The following is a 23,983-nucleotide window of genomic DNA, read 5'->3' as shown; positions in this document are numbered from 1 at the left end:
TTACCATCAAGTAAGGATGTTGGTGATGAGCATAGCTAACATCTCCTAGACATTTTCCATGTAGGTTATAATAAGCACCCTATATAATCTGTACCATTTAATTCTTCAACCCTAAATGATACTATTGCTAACCACATTGTATGAGATGAGGAAACTGAGATTTTCATCAAAACCCTGGAAAGCCAACGTGAGGAGCCCCTGTGTGTCTCCTTTGTTAATGACGCCGGGCATCATGGCATGTGGATTGCCATGGAATGGGGATTAGGAAGCACAGCACTGTGAAGACACCGGAAAATACATTATGATAGCGGGTAAGGACGCTCATCTCCGCACATTGTGGCGGTTTTGTTTCTGACTCAGGTTTGAGATGGGCCAATCCTAAGTCGATCGTGCCACCAGGGATCACGAATTTAATAAGATCGTGGATGCTTGGAACCCAACTGGTCTCTGTTTTCTACTTTAGGGAAAGAGCCACAGCTTGAGTGGGGTGGTTTTGGTGTCACATACGCGATTAATAATACCCACCACTGCAGAGGAATCACCGTGGACTACTCATTTCATCCCACACTCTTGCGATTGATGCCTCTCACCTGTTTACTGACTTCATTCAAATTCTTCAGCGACCACAGGACCCCGACTTGCCTTCTCTGTCCTGGTTCCCTCACTCTGCTTTACAGGCCTGGCCTGCTCGCCGTTCCCTCCAAGCCTCCGCCCTGTTTCCTCCATCAGACAGGACTAGCTTCCTTCATCTCTGTCCAGCAAAAGCCTGCCCAGCGTTCAAGACCCTCCTCAGAGACCGCCTCCACGATTAGGCTTCTCTTGACCCCTGAGCCTGTAACACGCGCCACCATAACTCTCCACCTCAGCCCACATTCCCACAGCACTCGTGACGTCCGCCGCCCTCAACATGGCGCTTCATTCTATTTTAGGGTATTTCCTGCTTGCTTCCTGCACACACAGTCGCACGAGGCACAGCCCCGAGTGACCCGCGCACGAGTGGCCCGCGCTTCCAGCCGCGCCGCCGCAGGCCAGCGAAGGCAGCCGGAGCCGCTTCCCGCCCCTGCGGGGACCCTCGCCAGCCCGCAGCCCTAGCGGAATGCGGTTCCACAGCGCGCCCGGAAGCTCCGCCACCGCCAGTACCGGCGCCTCGGGCGGGCTTTTCCCCGTCGGGGAGGCGCGAATCCTCAGGAGCTCCTCGAGAGGGCGCCTGGGAGCAGCTGCGCGCGGACACCTTTCGGCCCTCTACGGCCACCGTAGCTCCCTGGCAGAAACCCGGAAGTGGAACTCTCAGCCATTCAGCGTTTGAGTGAAGACGGAGGCGGGTTCTGGAGAGACCTACGCTGTTAGGGAGTGTTTACTTCGCCTCCACCTCTGTTCCTCCCCGCCCTGATGCTGCTCCGGGTCACATACTCGTCCTGAGCCGGCTTCAGCCTGTCCGCGCAGAAGTCTCCCAGAGCTATGGCCGAGTACTCCTATGTGAAGTCTACCAAGCTCGTGCTCAAGGGAACCAAGGCGAAGAGGTGGGTCCTGCAGCTCGGGCGGGAGCCTCCTCCGTTCTTTTCGGAAGCACTCCACCCCCGCGAGCCTGGTGGAAGCCGTGGCGCGGAAAGCAGGTTTCGTGGCCTCCCAGGCTTCGCCCTGGCCTCTGTCGGGGCTGGACGGAGGCCGGGCCACGGTTCCTGGCGCCTGTGCAGAGACGGGCAGCCTCCCGCGCGGACGACCCAGGAAACAGGGTAGACGGGCGGGTGACCGGTGACCCCGTACCCACGAGTTTGGGTCCCCTGAGACATCTCTCCAGGCCTCTGCCTGGTGGGTCTGCGTTAGTCTGATCTCGTAGTTCATGATAATAATTTCCTTTATTACGGATTATTCTTTTCTCCATTGTCTCTTCCTAGAAAAATTATTGATTAATTTTTTTAACCTAATATGTAGAGTGAAACCAGGATGAATCACACAGTGGTTGAGGTGTATATGGGCTTTTATAGGGATATGGGCTCGAACCTACACTCTGTCATTTACTGATTTTGTAATTTGTGGCAAATTGGTTAATATGTCTGAACTTCCATTTACTCATTAAGAGATCAAATATCTGAACCTCCGTTTACACATTTATACTTTCAGACCATTTTTTATACCTTTAGAAGACGGTGAGGATTAAATGAGAGAACATATATGCAGTAAATAAATTGAGCCAAATGTGAGGAGGAGGTCGTAGTGGTAATTTATTAGCTCTTTAGGAAAAAATACCTGTGCACTCATATCCCTGCTTCTTCTTTAACTGGAAGATTTGCCCGAGGTTGACTGTACATACAGATGTTGAGCATTTCCTCCTGGTCTCCGTATTAAACAGAGGTTTTGGTATTTTTAGGCGAGATGGAATGTAAGTATCAAGGAGTGAGTTGAAGCCACTGGCCTTGAGAACCCTATCTAGGAGTCTGGCCTCATGAAGATGCCAGAATAAATGACAGGTTTATCCTGAATAAATGTGAGAATTTTACTCTGTGAATTTCCTGTGAGGAGAGGAGAGTTATCTTCTGAAAACTTTATGATGAAAATGCAGACAAGAGTGTCTTAAGATTATCGTAATAATCATAGTTAATGCTTATATAGCACTTTCAATGTGCCAAGAAATTGTAGGCGCTTTGCACGTTAACTTTTTTCAAATCGCTCTTGGTTTTTTCTTTTTTTATTGAGATGTAATTCATAATTATAAAATTCACCCTTTTGTACAGTCAGTGGTTTTTAGTATACATTCAAGAGGTTCACCATTGTCTAGTTGCTCAACATTTTCATCATCTCAGAAGGAAACGTCCCCCTACCCATTAAAGCAGTCACATCCCATCCTCCCCGTCTGCTAGTCCTTGGCAACCACTAATCCGCTGTCTATGTGAAATCGCCTATTCTGAATATTTCCTAAGAAAGAAATCATGCAACATGTGGCCTTTTGTATCTGGCTTCTTTCACTTATAACATTCTTGAGGTTCATCATTGTTGTAGCACTTGTTCCTTTTATGGCTGCGTAGTATTCCATTGTGTGGATGTAACATTTTGTTCATCCATTCATCATTTGGGTTGTTTCCCCTTTTTGGCTATTGTGACTAATGCTAGTGTGAATATTCTTACGTAATATTTTTGTGGGTGTATATTTTCATTTCCCTTGGGTATACATACTTAGGAGTAAAATTGCTGGATCATGAGGTAACTCTTTAACTTTTTGAGGAAACCCAAACTGTTTCCTGTAGATGCTACACCATTTTACATTTCCATCAGCAATGTATGAAGGTACATATTACCTCTTAATCCTCACAATAGCCTTAAGAGTTAGGTTAAATTATTATCCTAATTTTTTAAGTGGGTAAAGTGACTCACAGAGAGATTCAGTAACTTTTCCAAAAATCACAGAGCTAAGAAGTGAAGGAATCAGGATTTAAAATCTGGCAGTGGGCTCTACAATCTGCTTTGAACTCTAAGATAATATGTACAAAGCCTGAAGCAACTTCTCAGTACTGTATTTAAGAGGGCATAACAATGTAAGTCTTCCTAAATCAATAATTTATAAATGAAAAGCTTAAAAGACTTTCAAGTTTCAATCTTACGATATTTATCATACAAATCAATATACCTAAACTCATCTATGTAAATTATGTCCTGTAGTAAGAAGAAAAAGAGCAAAGATAAGAAGAGAAAAAGAGAAGAAGATGAAGAAACCCAGATTGATATTGTTGTTGAGTCAGTTTTCAGTGCCCTATTCTGAAAAAGTTAATGTTTCTTGAGATCTCATTGAAAATATTTTCCTAGTTAGAAATTTATTATGCATTCGTATTTGTCTTAAAGTGCTTAAATATTACCTAGAGTTATAAATTCCATTTATTCCTTAGCACAGTAGATGCTACTGATGCTTTTACTTCATTATCAGGAGAGAAAAATTATAACTCTCTTGGTAGGCACCATTAGACTGCTTAATAGCCGGAGATTCTGATACATAATTTTAAAGGCCTAATGTAAATGTTTTTCAACCAAATATATTTTACAAGTTATTTTCTTTGTACATGTATGCATTTTAATTGTAGAAGTCGGTTGTCTCTTAAACGAAGTATCTTCACAGGAAAAATCATTATTTTGTGAACTCTGAAATGAATGAAAATCTTAAATACAACATCAGGGTAGCCTGTAAATGATACTAGAAATTAACTGACCTAAACACACTTAACCAGCCTATTTTCCGTTTAGTTCTTTCCATACATTTTTTTTCTCTTTTAAAACTTGGCAAGTTGCATTTTGAATCTTCATAAATTATGGTAAATTAAAAAATATATAAAATATGGAATGGTATAAAGCTAATGTTCTGGAAGAATCATTGCTTTCAAAATGGCAAATCAACAATTCTAAAATTAAGGTAGATATCTAGGATAGATATGTAGATGTGAAATTGCTGTGTCAAAGGATAGGTGAATGTTTAACCATATAAGAAACTGCCAAAAATTTTCTAAAGTGGTTGTGCCATTTTACCCTCCCACCAAGAATGAATTAGTGCTCCAGTTACATCCTTGCCAAGAGTTGATGGTGTTATCAGTCTTTTCTCCCAGTCTGAGTTTTACCTTTTCAGTTTCTTAATGGTGGTTTTTGGATGAGCAGCTTTTTTTTAATTTTTTTATTTTTATTTTTTTTGAGACAGAGTCTTACTCTGTCTCCCAGGCTGGAGTGCAATGGCGCGATCTCGGTTCACTGCAAGCTCCACCTCCCGGGTTCACGCCATTCTCCTGCCTCAGCCTCTCGAGTAGCTGGGAATGCAGGTGCCCGCCACCACGCCCGGCTAATTTTTTGTGTTTTTAGTAGCAATGGGGTTTCACCATGTTAGTCAGGATGGTCAGAAGCTTTTAATTTTTATAAAGCTCAGTTTATTTCTTTTTTCTTTTATGGTTACTGCCTTATCTCTTTGATCTAAGAGATCTTTGCTTACCCCAAAGTCAGGAAAATATTCTACATTGTCTTTTAGAGGCATCATAGTTTTACTTTTTACATTAAATCTGTCATTCATCTCAAATTAAATTTTGGCATGATGTTGTGAGTTCAGTTTCAAGATTTACTTTTTTTTTCTTTAACATCTTGATAGCCAATTGTGCCAGCACCACTGGTGTTTCCTTTTTCCATTGATCTACTTTGGTATCTTCATAAAAAATCAATTAACTTTCTATGTATTGGTCTATTTCTGGACTCTGTTCTATCGATACGTTTGTCTGTTTTTCTGTTGGTATATTTCTCTTGATTGCTATAGTTTCATGAAGTCTTGAGATCAGGTAGTCTGAGTCCTCCAACTTTGTACTTATTACCTATTAATTTATTAATTTCTACAGTAAAGGTTGTTGGATTTTCTCGAGAACTGTATTGAGTCCAGATCATTTAGGGGAGAATCAGCATCTTAATATTGGACCTCAATATCTCATAATTTTCAATGTAGCAGTCTTGCATGCCTGTTTAAACATTTATTCTTAAGTATTTTATAATTTTACACTACTGTCAACAGAACCTTTGAATTTGATTTTCCAGTTGTTTGTTGTCAGTATGTAGATATACAATTGATTTTTGTATAGTGACTTTGTAGTCTGATAAGTCTGTTTCACTTATTACTTCTAGTGGTTTGCTTATATAGAAAACTAAGAAATTTACAATTATGTTTCCTGTGACTATCATTTTACTTCTTTCTTTCTAATCCTTATGTCTTGTCTTTCTTTTTATTGGTTTTTATACTGTCCAGGACTTCCATAGTGTTGAACAGAAGTCATGAGAATGGGCATAATTGCATTGTTCCCAAGCTTAGGCAGAAAGCTTTCAGTAGTCCACTGTATGCTATGATGTCTGTAGGATCTGCAGAGAAAACCTTTATCAAAATGAGGACATTCCTTTTAAACTTTGTTTCTTGGGAGTTTTTATTTTAGTGGTGTTTAATGCTGTCAGATGCCTCTTTCTGTATCTGTTGAGATGATTATACAGCTTTCTTCATTCTGCCAATGGATTACATTGGTTTCATTTTCAACTTTTAAAGTAACTTTATATCCCTGAGATAAACCCCTCTTGGTTGTGGTGCATTGTCCTTTGGGTTATTGCTAGATTTGATTTCTAGGTGTTTTTTTTTTTTTTTATTTCTATATTGGTGTTGATGGGAGATACTGGACTTTTGTATCCTTTTCTTGAAATGTCTTTTTTTGATTTTGGTGTCAAAGTGATACTGGGTGTCATAAAATTAGATGGAAAGTGCTGTCTCCTTTCCTATTTTTGGAAATAGCTGTATGAGATGGGTATGATTTGTTCTTTACATGTTTGATAGAATTCACCGGTGAAGCCAACTGAACCTAGAGGGTTTTGTTTGGTTTGGTTTTAGTTTTTTGTGGGAAAATTAAAATTTTTTAAGAGATATTTTCAGATTTTTTGGTTGTGTCAGTTTTGGTAATTTGTGTCTTTTAAGAAAATTTCATTTCATCTAAGTTGTTGGATTTATTGGCATAAAATTGTTCAGAATATTCCTTTCTTTAATATGCTTTTAATGTCCGTAGAATCTAATCTGTATTGCAGTCTCTTCATATTGGTAATTTGTGTTTTTGCTATTTTTTCCTGGATCAGTCAGTCTAGCTGGAGGTTTATCAATTCTTTATAAGATCGTTTATTTTAGATCGTTAATGACCTTTTAGTACAGGGGTATTCAATCTTTTAGCTTCCCTGGACCACAATGGAAGAAGAGCTGTCTTAGGCCACACATAGAATACACTAACGATAAGCTGATAAGCCAAAAAAAAAGAAAAAGCAAAAAATTCTCATAATGTTTCAAGAAAGTTTATGAATTTGTGTTGGGCTGCATTCAAAGCTGGCCTGGGCCACATGCAGCCCTCAGGTTGGACAAGCCTGTTTCAGTATTACTTATTTTCTCTTTTTTTCATTTTCTATTTCATTTATTTTCAGTCTTTTCTTTTTCCCCCCTTTAACTTATTTTCAGTTTACTTTGTTCTTGTTTTATAGCTTCTTAAGAATGGAGTTAGATCTCTTCATTCCACTTTAGTTTCAGTTATAGTCAACACGCTTTGTTTTCATTTTCATTCCATTCAAAACATTATCTAGTTTTCCTTGTGATTTTTCTTTTCATGGACACGAGTTATTTAAAAGTATATTGTTTTTAATTTCTACTACATAGAGATGTTATAGGTATGTTATTGTTGCTGATTTCTAATTCATTTATAGTATAGTTGGAGAACATACTTTCTTAGTGAATTTCCATGTACACTTGAAAAGGATGTGTATTCTGCAGATGTTGGTTCAGGGTTTTTTTTTTGTTTTTTTTTTTTTTTAGAGATGGAGTCTCCCTGTCGCCCAACAGGCTGGAGTGCAGTGGCGCGATCTCAGCTCACTGCAACCTCCGCCTCACAGGTTCAAGTGAATCTCCTGCCTCAGCCTCCAGAGTAACTGGAATTACAGGCACCTGCCCCCACACCTGGCTAATTTTTTAAATATTTTTAATAGAGACAGGGTTTCACCATGTTGGCCAAGCTGGTCTCAAACTCCTGACCTCAGGTAATCTGCCAGCCTCAGCCTCCCAAAGTGGTGGGATTCCAGGCATGAGCCGCGGTGCCGAGCCAGTTCAGTGTTCTTTAGATGTCTGTTCGATCAACTGGTAGAGCTTGTGACTGTGCATATCTTCTGTATCCTTACTGATTTTTTACTAATCCTACAGTGTATTGAGAGTTATGTTAAAATCTCCAGCTGTAATTCTAGATCTGTCTACATGAGCAGTTTTTGCTTAAAGTATTTTGAAGCTCTCATAAGATGTGTACACATTTAGGATTGTTAAGTCTTCCGTGTAAATTCAGTCTTTCGTTTTCATAACATTTTAACCTTATTTCTGTTAAACGTCTTGATGCCTAGTTAAATTATTTGACTACCCTTTTCCTCCTATCAAGCCTGGGCCTTTGTTAGTTTGTGCTTATTTATTAGAGTTGCCCATAGACTTAGACAGTGACTCTTACTCTAGGAAAGGTTCATCCTCATGGGCCTCAGCCACATGTTTTAGGCATACTTGGTGAGTTCTCTCCACTCTGCTGTGTCCCAAATTTGTGTGATCTCTGGCATCTCCAGTCAGCCCTCAGCAGTGCCAGCCACTCTGCAGAGGCCTTGTGGAGCCTGCCTACTGCATGCACTCCCCCCAGCCCTTGGCCACAGACCTGCAGAGAACTTTTGCATACACTTTTGAGGCCTCACCTGTGTGTAGTTCCCTCTTCTCAAGTACCTTATTCTATAAACTCCGAACATATTAGCACTGCAAGATTCTCAGCTTAGTGACATTGCCTCATTTCTGGAGGTCTCTACGTCTCTCCGTGTGGTCAGGAAACTGCTATTGGGCAGAAAACAGTACGTGTGAGATTTGCCTCCTGTGTTTTCCTGTTCTCAAATATCACAGTCCTATTCTGCCTGTGTTCCAATCCCTGAAAACAGTTTTCTCAAATATTCTATCCAGTTTCAATTTTCTCATTGGTCATGGTGTGAGGGCAAGTCCATCTTGGCTGAAAGACGAAGTCCTTCTGCGTCTTTTCCTCTTTGTCCTTCCACCTTCTTTTGCATTGTGGATTTTCTAAACTTGCCATATAAGTAAGCATGTGCCTATTTGTGAAGGGAAAGAAGAAAAACCTTTTAATTTTTTAAAGCTGTTCTGTTGGTTGCTCACAAGGATCTGAAGGGATTGGTAAATAGGATGAAAGAAAGTGTGTAAATAGGATGAAAGAAAGTCTGTCTTTCACATGGAGAAAACCAAGTGTGACATTAATAAAACGAGCATGTCTGTAAGCAAAGAGTTTCACTGAGCTCTGCTAGATTCAGAAGCAGTTGGACTTATAACATCATAGTTTGCAAAACACATATATTTTATTTACCCAGGAACTAAAGCTAAGAAAGCTATGGGTTAATAGAAGTCTGTGAAGGGTACTTAGACTACAGTAAGATTGGGGAAGAAAATTCCATTTCCAAATGTAAGATATATCATTCCTTTGTGCCAAGCACATAATGAAGGTAGAGATTTAAGGGGGCCCTTAGCACGGAAACACTGGGTTAGTCAGAAGGTGAGGTGAGCTGTCACACAGCCTTGATGCTAGAATGAGGGTGCCCTGGTAGTATCTTATCAGCCATGACACTGGTGCATCGGGCCATTTTTTTTTTTTTTTTTTTTTTTTTTGAGACAGGCTCTTTCTTTGTTGCTCAGGCTGGAGTGCAGTGACATGATCATGGCTCAGTGCACTGTCGACCTCGTAGGCTCAAGCAATCCTCTCATCTCAGACTCCCGAGTAGCTGGGACCACAGGCTCGTACCACCATACCCAGCTAATTTCTTAATTTTTTTGTAGAGATGGGGGTCTCCTTTTGTTGCCTAGGCTGATTTTGAACTCCTGGGCTTAAGTGATTCTCCTGCTTCCCCCTCTCAAAGTGCTGGGATTACAGGCATGCCAGACATATGTAAAGATTCTAAACTATGTGAAAATACGTGAAAAGCTTTGTTATGCATTGTGAGGCAACACAGCAGGAATATTTCACCATCTGCCTAAGGTTTAAAAGGAAATAACTTTAAGCATGTGTCTAAATAGCAAGTAATGTTTTAGAGCGGATTCTCTTAAATTCAGCTTGGGCGTCTGCAGCGTATACACAGCTTGAGCTGTAACCTGACCTAGAGACAGGCAACTTCAGTGCCCACTGTTCTTAGGATCCACTGCTTTTTCACAGCTAAAACCCCCGAGTGGCACTGTTAGGTATTATGTTATGTCACTTTAGTCGTTAAACATATAAGCATACCTCCAAAGGTTCAATGTAGGCCACTTGCAGAAAGTAGGCAGAATGCTCACATTTAATTCTTGATGATACTGTGTTTAGCTTTCTTATTCTTTGAAATCTCATTGAGAAAAAAATACTGGCATCTGCTCAAAGTAATTTCTTTTTCAGTTGACAATATTATAAGTAATGTTATTGTGTCATTTCCCTACTTGGACAGAGTGTGACAATTTTGAGGAGCTTGTTTGCCGGAAATTTCTTCTTCATTTGCAAAACTTTAATGAGATATTATATTTAAATGATTTTATTTAATATTAAGTGTACTTAGTGAATGTGGCATAGAACATACAAAATAAAACTAATTTAAAATCATTAACTATTACATTTATAAGAAAGACTTGCTAATCATAACACTGTTTATAATGATTCTGAATAAAGCATTATTTCTTTTCCTGAAAACAATTGTAGCTATAACTCAATCATCTAAATTGCTTATTAGTTTTATTGCTTTTTAATTGTCTTTAGCTGAAATTTTAATTTTGATTAATTTTCTTTTTCTCCATTGGTTTTGTGTGTGTGTGGAGGTAAAATATACAGAATATAGAATTTGCCAGTTTTTCTATTTTTAAGTGTACACTTCAGTGGCATTTAAATGCATGCACCATTTTACCTTCCCACCAGCATTGCACAGGGTTTCAGTTTCTCCACATCCTGCCCAACACTTGTTTTTCTGGTTTTCTTGGTTTCTGTTTTCTGTTTGTTTGTTTGTTTTGATAATAGCATTCTAATAGGTGTTAAGTGGTATTGCATTATGGTTTTGATTTATATTTCCCTAGTGACTAGTGGTGTTGAGTGTCTTTTCAAGTGCTTATTGGCCATTTGTATATCATCTTTGGAGCAATGTTCGTATACGTCCTTTGCCCAGTTTTGAATTGTGGTGTTTGTCTTTTTGGAGTTCTCTATATAGTCTGGATATTAATTCCTTATAATGTATGTAGTTTACAAATATTTTCTCCATTCTCTGGGTTGCCTTTTACTCTGCTGATGTCGGTTCTTGATGCACAAAAGTTTTTAATTCTGATGAAGTCCGGTTTGTCTGTTTTCTTTTGTTGCCTGTGCCTTTGATGTTCTATACAAGAAATCATTGCCAAATTCATTGTCATGAAGCTTTTCCTATTTTCTTCTAAAAGTTTTCTAACTTTAGCTCTTACATTTAGGTCTTTGGTCTGTTTTACGTTACTTTTTGTATTTGGTGTTAGATAAAGGTCCAACTTCATTTTAGCTAAAATTTTATGTATTTTCAAATTTATTATGGAAAGCATGAAATGTTTAGTTGAATAGAAAATTTTGTACAGTGGAATTAACTGAATCTTTAAAACCTTTTTGTTATGGAAATATCCAAACGATTCCATTCATAGAAGAATATAATGAGTCCCCCATGTGCTCAGGCCCCAGCATTAATTATCAATATTTTGCCAATCTCGTTTGATTTACACACACACCCACACACACATTTTTTCCTAGAAAATTTTAAGTAAAATCACAGATATTATGTCATTTTACCCATCAGTAGATAAATGTACATTTCTTAACGTGGTATGTCTTTCTCTCATCACCTGTTTTGTTCTTTATTTTTATATGTTATACTATGTCATTATCAGACCTTGTAAAATTAACAAGAATTCCTTAATATGTCATATCCAGTTAATGATTGACTCATTTCTACTCTAGCTAAAGTACAATTTAGGAGGAGGTTTGAGGATATTTTTTAAAGTTAAGATATAAACTTTTATAACAACTGCTTAAATAATTTTTCCTAGAGTCTAACATTTCTATTGGCAAATTGGAAATTAGTATGCATAGACATAGATTCTGCTCATTTTACTTGCAATCTAAAATCATAGTTAAGATTACTGGCCAGGCGCGGTGGCTCACACCTGTAATCCCAGCACTTTGGGAGGCAGAGGTGGGTGGATCAGGAGGTCAGGAGTTTGAGACCAGCCTGGCCAATGTGGTGAAACCCCGCCTCTACTAAAAATCATTCAGGCATGGTGATAGGCACCTGTAACCCCAGCTACTCGGGAAGCTGAGGCAGAGAATTGTTTGAACCCAGGAGGCAGAGGTCGCAGTGAGCCGAGATAGCATCACTGCACTCCAGCCTGGGCGACAGAGCGAGTCTCTGTCTCAAAAAAAAAAAAAAAAAGATTGCTACGCTAGAAAGTCTTCATGTAGAGGCATTTTTAAGAAACATTATGATAGGCATTGCCTCTGGAAAGCAGGCATGAGTAGATGGCTGGGGTCTATCATGAGAGAGACCGTTCTCTATATGTCACTTTGTACCTTCACATGTTGCCTTTTGTTTTGTTTTGGTCTTTTTTTGAGACAGGACCTTGCTCTGTCACTCAGGCTAGAGTGCAGTGGCATGACCATAGGTCACTATTACCTTGAACTCTGGGCTCAAGTGATCCTCTTTCCCCAGCTCCCCGAGTAGCTGGGATTACAGGCATACACCCCCATGCCTGGCTGTATGTTGCTATTTTATGTTTTAAAAACCTAATCCTGACTGTGCTGGTAGTCGCATGAATCTGTGCACATACATGCAAACAAGTACATGTAAAACTGGTGAAATCTGAATAAGCTTCATGGATTATATCAATGTCAGTTTCCTGATTCTGACAGTGTATGATACTTATGCAAGATGTCATCGAGACAAAGCAAGTAAAGGATATGTGAGATCTTTGTATTATTTCTTACAACTGCAAAATAAAAAGTTTTTAAAACTAAGTTATGATAACAAAATAAGAACTCTGTGTCAAAACTAACATATAAAGTTGAAATATTGATTTTATTTTTTAGGAATCTGGCGGACAGTAACAAACTTTGGTGAAATTTCAGGAACCATAGCCATTGAAATGGATAAGGGAACCTATATACATGCACTCGACAATGGTCTTTTTACCCTGGGAGCTCCACACAAAGAAGGTTTGTGTCTGGAAGGGAAGATCCTGCCACAAGTGTAGATTTTAGGACATTCATTCACTTAGGCCAAACTCTAACTAGTCTCAAACATTTTCCAAAGGAATGGAACCATTTAATTTGACTCTTCCATTATTTTTTAATTCCTTAATATTTACCAGCCATTGGCAAGTCCCTCTTTCTCATATAAGCATTTGAAAACATTCCGTATAGTTCCAGAAGAGTATCTTTGGAAATCAAAACAACATGAATAATTAAAATAGTAAGTGGAAAGAAAAAAGAAAACCTATTTGAGTCAAAATGTTTGGATTTCTTTTTTATTCAGACCTATTGCCAAAACTAACCTGTGCGTTTAACAATTTGAAGTTTCCTCATTTCCTTTAGCGCATTAGAGGAAGCACTAATGAGATACGAAGTAATTACAAGATAAAAAGCAGTATCATTTGGTTAGCAAGGCCATCCCTTGAATAAATGAAAGCATTTAGCTTTTTAAATAAGTGTTTATATATGACTGTATTTTAAAACATAAAGAGAAGCTATCTCAAAAGTTACTAAATAAGCATTATATCACCCTGTCTTACTCAGTGTATAAAATTAACATTGTAGTTAAAAGAAGGTAAAATAGATCTTGATTCCAAAGATACAGTATTACAGTGACATCAGTATATCTGAATATTCTTACATTTAATTGCAGAAGAAAATAGCCACATTTTTTAAAGCAAAATAATGTGTTTATATTTATAGCAAATGTCAAATTTATTTTCAAATGTTTTTTCTCCAATAATTGATGAGGGCCCTAGTCCTCCAGAGCAGTTTATGGCTGTCAAATTATCTGATTCCAGGTGAACTTATGTTGTAATATAATTAGTAACCAGTTATTTTAAAAATTTAATTGTATTCATTAAAAATTTTTGTATCTGTCTTAAGCCCATGGTAATTTTGATATAAAAAACAAAATAGCTTTTTTGAAAAGTAGATTTTGTGATCTACTTTTAGTGGATTTCCTATCAGTATATAATGTTAGGCTGGAAAAAAGATGTGTAAGTTAAAAAATGCAGATTAATAATTTCACACAGCAAATAAGATAGATTAAAAAATAAATCAAATAGTACAAAACCTGGTTCACTGTTGCTATGATATTTAAACTCACTGTTTGGAAGTCCAAAGGCAAACAGGAAGACTAAAAAAAGGAATATTGTTGAAACCAGGAGAGAATGTTACAGAATCATAACGACCAAAAGAATATTTTTACTCACTATTTTTACAGTCATTTTATAAAGTAACCTTTTTTATTCTCACCTTGTGCAAAAGTATAGAATGATTCTTTGGGTAGAAGATACTGAAAGTGAATTTACATATTTTAGTAATTGGTTACATCAACATGATAATGATTTCTGTTATATAATCATTAACATATAAAGGAGTAAAAGTCAATTCTGGCATCCCAGGAGATTCTCGGTAAGGTAAAAGATTAGAAATCATAATTTTAAAAAATCACGTTAAGATTATTTCTGTACTTTCTTTGAAAGTCTGATAAGTATGGTGAAAGACAAAGAATAAAAGCAGAGGAAGAAAAAAATCAATAGTTTTAAACTGCTTTACAATTATAAACAAAAAAGGATTATAAAGAAAATTAACTGACAAATGAGGAAAATATTTGCAACAATCTTAACAGGCAGTGAGTTCTTACTCTTCATATGTATCTTGTATAGAATTCATAGCACTGATGACCCCAGTAAAAAAACTGCAAACAATCAGATCTCAATAGAAAAATGGACCAGGGACATTACCAGATAATCTAAAATCTAAAAAGGAAAGGAAAAGAAAAACAGTTGTTATTCTAGTTAACTACTGAAATGCAAATTTATAGGATACTGTTTTTTCCATATCAGGTTTTCAAGTATTTTTTTAAAGTCATAATGTTTAAAAAAAAATCTGTGATACAAAACATACTCTGTTAATTTGAGGTAAGAATGTAAATGGAAGCAGCATTTTCTGGAAAACAGTTTGATGACATAAGAACTTTATGCCCTTCGATCCAATTATTTCTAGGAATTTTTTCTAAGGATAAAGCAGTTTTATGTATAGAATAGATGTACATAGAACTATTTATAATAAGAGAAAAAGTAAGTTTTAGTAATTTATTATTGAACTTTATAACTAAAGAGGTATAATTGAAGAATGATGAATTTCAAAAATATTATGTAATATATAAGGTACAATGTTTATATTAAAAAACACAATATAAAACTAAATTTAAAACTGCACTGTCCAACATGGCAGCAACTAGTCACACGTAGCTTTTTATTTTTTTTAAAAGGCACAGAGTCTCACTCTGTCACCCAGGCTGGAGTGCAGTGGTGTGACCGTATCTCACTATAACCTCAAATTTCTGGGCTCAAGCAATCCTCCTGCATCAGCCTCCCAAGTAGCTGGTATTACATGTGCATGCCACCATGCCCAGCTAACTTTTTAAATATTTTGTAGAGATGGGTCTCACTGTGTTGTCCAGGCTGATCTTGAACTTCTTGCCTCAAGCAATTCTCCCACTGGCTTCCCAAAGCACAGAGATTACAGGAGTGAGTCACCACTCAGCCACATGCAGCTTTTGAACACTTGGAATATGTCCAGTCTGAAATTTTAGATATGTACACACCCACACACATACACATGTCCTGTTTTGATGTTCTATAATTAATTTTCTCTCAGTTTTTAACTTTTATCTATCTTATTAATGTACAGAATTGCCCTGAAATCTGGCTATGGAAAATATCTTGGTATAAATTCAGATGGAGTTGTTGTTGGGCGTTCAGATGCAATTGGACCAAGAGAACAATGGGAACCAGTCTTTCAAAATGTAAGTGCTGTTATTGTTTACAAAAACTTCCTGTCAGTTTAACAGAAAGTCTGTAGCAGTCAATCATAATATATTTAAAAAGAAAAAGTAGGATGCAATACTATAATACATTAAATTGGAATAAATCAGTAAGAACATAGAGCCTTGAAGAGATCTCAAAATATAGTGCAACTAAAATAGCATTAGTACTTTTGCCCACAATTATTTCTGTATACCCTTAGTGCCTAGATATGGATCTCATTTCCATTAAAGAACCAGTCAATTTTAGGTCTCAGGGTAGGAAAACAGAATAGTTCCTAAGTATCTTCTTTGTAGCAGAAATCGTGGATGCTTTCAGAAACATTAGAGACTGTAAGCGAACAGTAGAGCTTGCTAAGACCAAGTTGTGACAATTTATGCATAAAATAAATAATAGTTCATTGAAGTAAATTATCTCTAAAAGACTTTCTGTTCATAAGCTTAAAATAGTGTATGAAAAGATAGTTTTAATATAAGAAGAAAAAAGATAATATACTAATTCTTAATTTTAGTAAGTAGACAGTTGTAGTATATGGATGTTTTGTTAAATCTTTGTTGATACAGAATACATAATTTCCTTTTTCTGTTTGTGTGAGAAGATTGAACAAAAATATATGAGTGCTAAACAGTCTTTAAAAAGTAGATAACTATATCAAAAACAGTAAGGACCAGTGGGCACCACGCAGAACAAGCAAATAGAAGATAAGCTCAGCCTTAGAGTAGCAGCTTTGGTAGTATACACTAATGAATTGAAAATAGGAACTCAGCAGTGTTTTCTAAGATGACAGATTAAACAAACATCCCCCCAGAAAGAGGTAATCACTTAGACTAATTTCCCAGCACACACATATGTATAACTGAAGCAAGAGTTGTAATTAACAATACTTACTTATCTGTGTGTTATGCACCCTGATATTTCTTATTCTCTGTTACCCCTTCCTCTGTGTGTCTGTGTGTATTCCTTCCCCTGCCCCCCCCATACCATTCAGGAAACAACACTACATTGATTTCATTACCCGCGAATGTGTTGCAACCCCTTTGAGATGATCCTACTAGTTATGATGAGACACTTCTAATGAAAGTTACACCGGAAGAAAAGGCCAATATATCATAAGGACTTAGATGATGACTTAGATAGTACTAATAATACAACACTTTAGGAAAGTTCATTTTATTTTTAGGAAGGACACTAAGTTTCAAAAATTTAAATTTAAATGAAAGAGGGTCTTAAAACTCTATTGCAAAAAGGGCTCAGCTGAATAATCTGTGGCACAGGTTTAAATCATCTTGGACCACCCTGCCATGTTCCAGGGCTCACCAGGATCCATCCAGATGAGAGACCACCCAGCCCTTGTGACCTTGATTAAGAAATTAAATCCATGTTATCAGAACTTTTTTAACTGGATGTGATATAAGGTTAACATATTTTTTAATCATTGTATTTATAAATATTTTGTCTAAATGTTATGGTATTCCAAGTTTTCCAAAAGAATCAACCAAATACAAGTTATAAGTAAACATTATATTTGTTAAGGGGGTTAAGCTAACCAAATTTATAACCCAGATTTAGATACACAAGAAAATCAGTCTTTAAAGTTTTGTTTAATAGAAAGCAGTGTAATATAGCAAACATTAAACAACTAAAAAAGTATATGAACATTTATTTTCACACACAAAAGTCCCTCAGACATTCTTAAATTCAAAACACCAAAGGCGTTGTATATACCTTTTCATGTTTTCTAATTGTGAAGAAAATAAATTTTACTTAAAATGCTAATATTTTAATAAAGTATGCGTTCATAATTATGTTCTTGTCTTTAAAGTTAATTTTTCAAACTGAACTAAATCAGTTATATCTTCAGTAGATCTTTTAGAAAGGAAGCAATCCTACCTCATCTACTTAGATTTTAATCCTACTAGGAAGATACACTACAAATGTTTATTGTGGTAATCTTTGAATAGTAAAATGATAGGTGATTTTGGTTTCCTTTTCTATATGTTCTTGTATTATATTTTTCAGGTTTTTCTCTAAGTTCTTTTCTGTGATTTTTAAATCAGGGAGGAAAAATTAATTCAGTCTAAACACTTAATGTTTCTTCTACAAAAGTATCCTCATGGCTATTTTGTTATTTTGTTTCACTTAGGGGAAAATGGCTTTATTGGCCTCAAATAGCGCTTTATTAGATGCAATGAAGCAGGAGACATAGAAGCAAAAAGTAAAACAGCAGGAGAAGAAGAAATGATCAAGGTAAAGATGACATTTTATACAGATAACTACATTCACACATGCGATGTGACTGTATCTCTTTAAAATGTTAAATGGTCATTTACTGTCACTTTAAAGATTTAGTTAATAGCTTTTTGTAATGTGGTGTTTCAAATAGACTCATTTTTAATTATAAATCCCATAGTTGATGGCTTGTTTCTACAATGTGGTAGAGAAATGAGTGCATCTAGGAGCTACTTTGCCATTATCTCCATGGATTAGTATCTTTTTCTGGTAGTTCCACATGCTCTTTTTAGGCTTTCATGTTCTTGTTTTCTCGCTTGTATTTTAAAATCTAATTTTTAAAATAGATAACATATACACGTGATCCCAACATTTTCAAATAAAAGCATGTGAAGGTGTATGCCTGCCATGCGTCTTACTCACCTGTGTCCCAGCTCCTGTTCCTCTTTCCCTTTGTTTTTTTTATAGCCTCCTAAAATTTCTTTATAAACATATGAATATATTTATAATTTTCAACTGTTTTACGCTAAAGGTAGCCTCCTCTATAGTCTAGACTTTGATTTTTTTTTCCTTAAAATTGTATCTTGGAGAGTTTTCTACTATGAGTTTGAATGTAGAAAGTTTTCTCTTTTTCTTACTTTTCCTCTCTTTCTCTTTTTTAGCAGCCACATAATATTCCATTTTAGGGATGTACCTTAATTTATTTAATCTCTTATAGATGGAAATTTAGGCTGTTGCCAGTCTTTTGCTCTTATAAACAGTGCTGCAGTACATAACATTGAATATGCATCAATTTGTAGATGCATATTCAATTTCCAGAAGGAGAATTACTAGGTCAGGGGTATCTGCATTTGTATTTATGTAATGCTTGAGCTTCTGTGATGATAATCACTTTATGAAACATAAAAAATCATAGCAGAACTTCTGGGGCCTTAGCCCTCACATTTTAAAAATATTTTTATTAATAGTACCAGTCTTCTTTGCATTAGGAGAAACATGAATCACATAAAACATGATTTTTATTTTATTTTTAAAATTTGTGTGCATCACTAAGCTGGAAATAAAAGTTCCTTATTCCAGGCTAAATTCTCTCATCCGTAGTCAGATGCGTTATCCATTGCACCACTGGCCTGTGCCCTCCCTAATCCTACTCTTTGTTTTACATTATTGTAAAAGTTACACAGACATCTTCATATCAAGGTGAAATTCTAAATAATACTGTTAATATAACCTAGATAAATCAGATAGTTAATTGGAATTTGATGAAAACATTTAAGGCTTAATTTTTTAGACTCACAAAAGCCACTGATCTTTAATGATAAACATATACCAGGATGTGTCTAAAGAATAACTCCCCCCTTCTTGACACATGGTTTTTCTGTGTCTTGGCATTCCATCCCAGTGCTGAGCAAAGGCGCTGCTCTTTAATGATAAACATATACCAGGATGTGTCTAAAGAATAACTCCCACCTTCTTGACACATGGTTTTTCTGTGTCTTGGCATTCCAACGCAGTACTGAGCATCGTGAACCTTGCTTTGTTTGTCTCTGTTGGGAATCACAGGTTGCATCCAGTCTGAACCAGATTTGCTCTGTAAGGCATTGTGGGGGCCGGAGTGGAAGGCTCTAAGAGGGGGGCAAATGCCTTTTCTAAGATGCCTTTCGTTCTTATAATTAGAACATAAAAATTTATGTTACATTTTTCTCTACTACCAGTGAAATTTAAAAGTATCTATCAAATCTCTGTATGTACTTCATGTTAGATTTCCGATCATAAGTTTGATTTTCTTTTTAGAATATTCTTGATTTCAAATAATTTCAAATCTAAAGCTCAAACAATTTCAATCTAAAATGTAGGTATTTTCTTAGAGAAGGGAAATGTTATATTTTTTCGTTGCATGCATCCAGCATATGCGTTGTAGTCTTGAATTTCCATAATGCTCCTGTGAGGTGGATGTGAGCTCAGCGTTACATACAAGAAGACAGCCTCTGACCCTCTTTACATCCTCATGGTTTTTGTCAGTCAGTTCATGGAAATCACAGTGATTTCAAGGTGTGGTAAGACAGGATGGGTACCCAGGCTCAGCTGACTCCAGAGGCCACTCTCAGTATTTCATAGCACGTTGCTTCTCAGGAAGCAGGTCATTGAGGAAATGCAGATGGGTTTGTGACTTACATTTAATTTTATTTATTTATATTTTATTGTATCATGTTTAAATTATTTTGCATCTGGATATCATCACAAAAGTGTTATTGAAGGCAACAATTGCAAATATATGTGCAGTGCTTTGCACTTACGCAAAGATACAAAGATACTTGCACAAAGATTGCGTTTTTCACTATGTAAAGCAATTTTCAGACGAAATACAAAGTTTTCTGGATCGCTTTGGCTAGTCAAGTACCTGGAAGCTCTGAACAGTGATTATTTAGGACTATTTTCATACCGTTTAATTGCAGGCTCTCCTAATCTCTGTCAGCCCTTCACCTTTATGACCTTGCCTTATCTACCAGAACACAGATCCCTCTTACTAAAGGTAGCATTGTGTTACCTCTGTCAGCCCTTCAGCTTTATGACCAGATCACAGATCCCTCTTACTAAAGGTAGCATTGTGTTACAGGCCCTAGCAGGGAATGTTTTCAGGTCTGGGACCCCTCTAATCAGAACTGTCACAAAGATGTCATTGGCACAAACACGTTATTTGTCATCACTTTCTAAGCAGCCCTGGAACTGGACTCTGGCCACAGAGATCCCCTAGGAGACATGAGTCCTTACCATTGCCAATTGCCTGTTCTGTGGGTGATCCTAATTTTTGAATGCAGATTAATTAACTTATGACATGTGGTAGTAAACATCCATCCAAACTTAGGATATAAGAAGCTAGTAAAAGAGGTGGGTTCCAATTAATTAAAAACAAGTTGTGTAATGTTAAAAGTTTTATTACTTTGGTAATAGTCTGTGCAACATAAAATAGCTATTAAGCTTTCAATCTGATCAAATGAACACTTGTCTACTAGGGATAATTTGGTCCTAGTGTATTCACTTGGAGGACAAAATTAAATTAGTTAATGATCGCTTTATTGTCTAGCAGGATCTGATGTGTAAAATGTTTCTGAAATAATTTTGTCTGTAGTGTTTCTGACACAAGGGCTGCGGAGGAAGCATGTGATAGCACTTATTCATATAGATTATATATATGAAGTAAAAACACATAGCCAGAACCTTTTTCTGAATATAGTTACTCAGTTAATTTTTTCTTCTGCATAAGAAATCATCTCGAATGTTCTTATGTGATACGTAAAGTGAGGAAGGTGGAAGATAAACATATAATCCATTGAATTCTCTTTTCCAATATCTAGATTAGATCCTGTGCTGAAAGAGAAACCAAGAAAAAAGATGACATTCCAGAAGAAGACAAAGGAAATGTAAAACAATGTGAAATCAATTATGTGTATGTATTCTTTTCCTTTTAGACCTACAGATTTGACAGTGAAGTCCTTCTTGAAGTGCTTCTCAAAGTGCTTTCAAAATAAATTACCAAATTAGCTGGGGATGGTGGTACATGCCTATAGGCCCAGCTACTCGGGAGGCTGAGACACGAGGATTGTTTGAGCCCAGGTGTTCAAGGCTGCAGTGAGCTCTGATCACCACTGCCTTCCAGCTTGGGTGGCAGAGCAAGACGCTGTCTGAAAAAATAAAACTGATGGACAAGAAGAGACAACACAATGTAGCCTCTAGGAGAGCACTGAGCTAAATGCTTTTCTTTTCTTGAGGCTTGTTTTCCTGATCATCCTACCAGCTCCCAAAGCTAGTCACTCAGGTTAGTCAATCTCTCTATTCATTCATAGAATGGGTGTGATGCCTGTCAAAGGCTGTGCTATGGCCAGGACACAGGGGACTCCAGCCAGCATGCCCTAATAGAAATGGGGCCTTGTGCTACCCAGTCAATGAGTGGCCCTCCTCTTGAGAGGTCACGAAGGTCATCTTTGTTGAAAAGTTCCAGCTTATTAAAAAAAATACAATTAGACCTTTTTTCTCCCCCAAGACGGAGTCTCACTCTGTCCCCGAGACTGGAGTGCAGTGGCGTGATCTTGGCTCATCTCAACCTTCGCCTCCCAGGTTCATATGATTCTCCTGCCTCAGCCTCCCAAGTAGCTGGGACTACAGGCACGCCACTATGCTCGGCCAATTTTTGTATTTTTGGTAGAGACGGGGTTTCACCATGTTGGCCAGGCTGTTCTCGAACTCCTGACGTTGAGTGATGCGCCTGCCTTGGCCTCCCAAAGTGCTGGGATTGCAGGTGTGACCCACTCTGCCTCGCCTATAATTAGACTTTTTAATAAGTGAAAAAGAAATTAACAGTATTTATAAATTTAATAGTAAATATGTATAATCAGAGTTTGAGGTATTTTTCAATGAAGACATTTTCTTTGGAGAAAGAAATTTCAGAGCTTCCAAGACCACAAAGTTAAAATAAGTAAAGAAGACAGTAAAATTCTTCAAAAGGCTCAGAAAGATGGATTTTTGCATGAGATGCTTCTGGACAGGTAGCTATTTATTTACTTATTTCCACTATTTTCAGTAGCCAATAGAAATGGCATGTAGAAAACCTATATTCTCTTAAATTACTGTAGTTTTCACATTTTTGTCTTTATTTCTAATTTATGAGTGTGGCAATATTAGCTAGAGAGGATGTCATGAGTTTGGGAAAAGACTTTCAAGAAAGAATATCTAAAAATTATAACCGATTCTAAGTATATACTTTAAGAAATTCAGGTTTGACTGTATCTACTTCATAAATTTATCATTATCTTTTTATAACTATTACAACCAGAGTTAGAGAGAAGCAGTTTGACTAATATAAAAATTATGTGGATTCTGTTAGAGTAGTTCAGGTTCCTTAAAATAAGCATAGATCAATTAAAAAACTAAGTATAAAAGCTAAACAAGTGAAATTGAAGCAGTTTTATTCTAAGATTTGGAAGAGTGCAGGATGTTTATCATAGCACATTATTAATATTTATTACTCTTCCTATGTAGACAAGTAATGTCCTAGAGTTGCAACATAGAAAAACAGAGATGTTTAGCTGTGAGTGTACAAGTATAAATCAATTAAGTGCCAGATTTTGATAATCACCAGCCGCTCATTCAAGTCGTATGTTCCAAAGTTACTCTTACCCTTTTTGTACATTACTTGATAAAGGCAATGTTTAATTACATATTTCCTGTTAACTAGCGGGTAGAGTTCATACCTAAAGTCAGTAAATAATGTTAAGAATTTTTTCCAGCTGAGCAAATGAATATGTATCTAGTTGTAAGAAATCAAGAAGAGGTTATAAAATATAATCAGGATGTGGACTCTAAAACGGAATAACCTCTATGTCCTGTAACTTTCATCACTTGTAATAATACAGCATTCTCACCCTGTTAAATGGAAATTCAGAGCACCCTTAAATTCCGAAATAATTAAAATTGCTATTTGGATTGAAAAAGCCCTTAGGCAACATTTATTGAATATTAGGAAATAACTTTTATAAGATTAGAATCCATTTTTTATAGAAACCAAATTTAAAAGTATACATATTTTAATATAAGTGTTGTGGTAATAACCAAAATTGAACACACAGTTTTAAAGCTTTTTATATTTAGTAGCAGTTGAATATATATGGCATGTTTTACATAGATTAATTTTATTATTTTTCTTTGTTTAAACAGGAGAGCCAAATTGAAAGCTGACAGATACTGCAAGTGACTGGGATTTTTGTTTCTGCCTCATCTTTTTGTTTTTTTTTCTGAATAAAATATTCAGAAGAAATGCTTTTCAGAGTTCTTGATTTGTTGTGAAATTATTGTTTACCTAGTAGCTAGTTTAACCAGGATTAAACAAGTTTAATCAGGATTCTTCATGGATGTACTTTTTAGCTAAGTACAGTTTTTCACATGGAAATGAAACTTACAGTACACATTTAACGTACCACAGAATTTTTTTCTGGATTTCCTGTCCTGAAGCATGAAGTGTACTAGAAACCAATTATTCCTGTGCTACTTGTGGAATCTGCCTTATTGGATCATAATCTTACTTTACTTTATATAATAGATGCTTAATCA

At 36.5% G+C, this 23,983-nt stretch overlaps 1 pseudogene; it reads left to right on the top strand.

Moving 5' to 3' along the window:
• The first annotated feature begins 1,296 nt into the window (after window positions 1-1,296).
• On the top strand, window positions 1,297-23,690 carry LOC129026041 (protein FRG1-like; annotated as a pseudogene).
• Window positions 23,691-23,983: the final 293 nt, after the last annotated feature.

Source organism: Pongo pygmaeus, chromosome 12, assembly GCF_028885625.2.
Source record: "Pongo pygmaeus isolate AG05252 chromosome 12, NHGRI_mPonPyg2-v2.0_pri, whole genome shotgun sequence".
NCBI lineage: Eukaryota > Metazoa > Chordata > Mammalia > Primates > Hominidae > Pongo > Pongo pygmaeus.
Note: the sequence above shows the minus strand (reverse complement) of the source record. Positions and strands in the feature narration are given on the sequence as shown.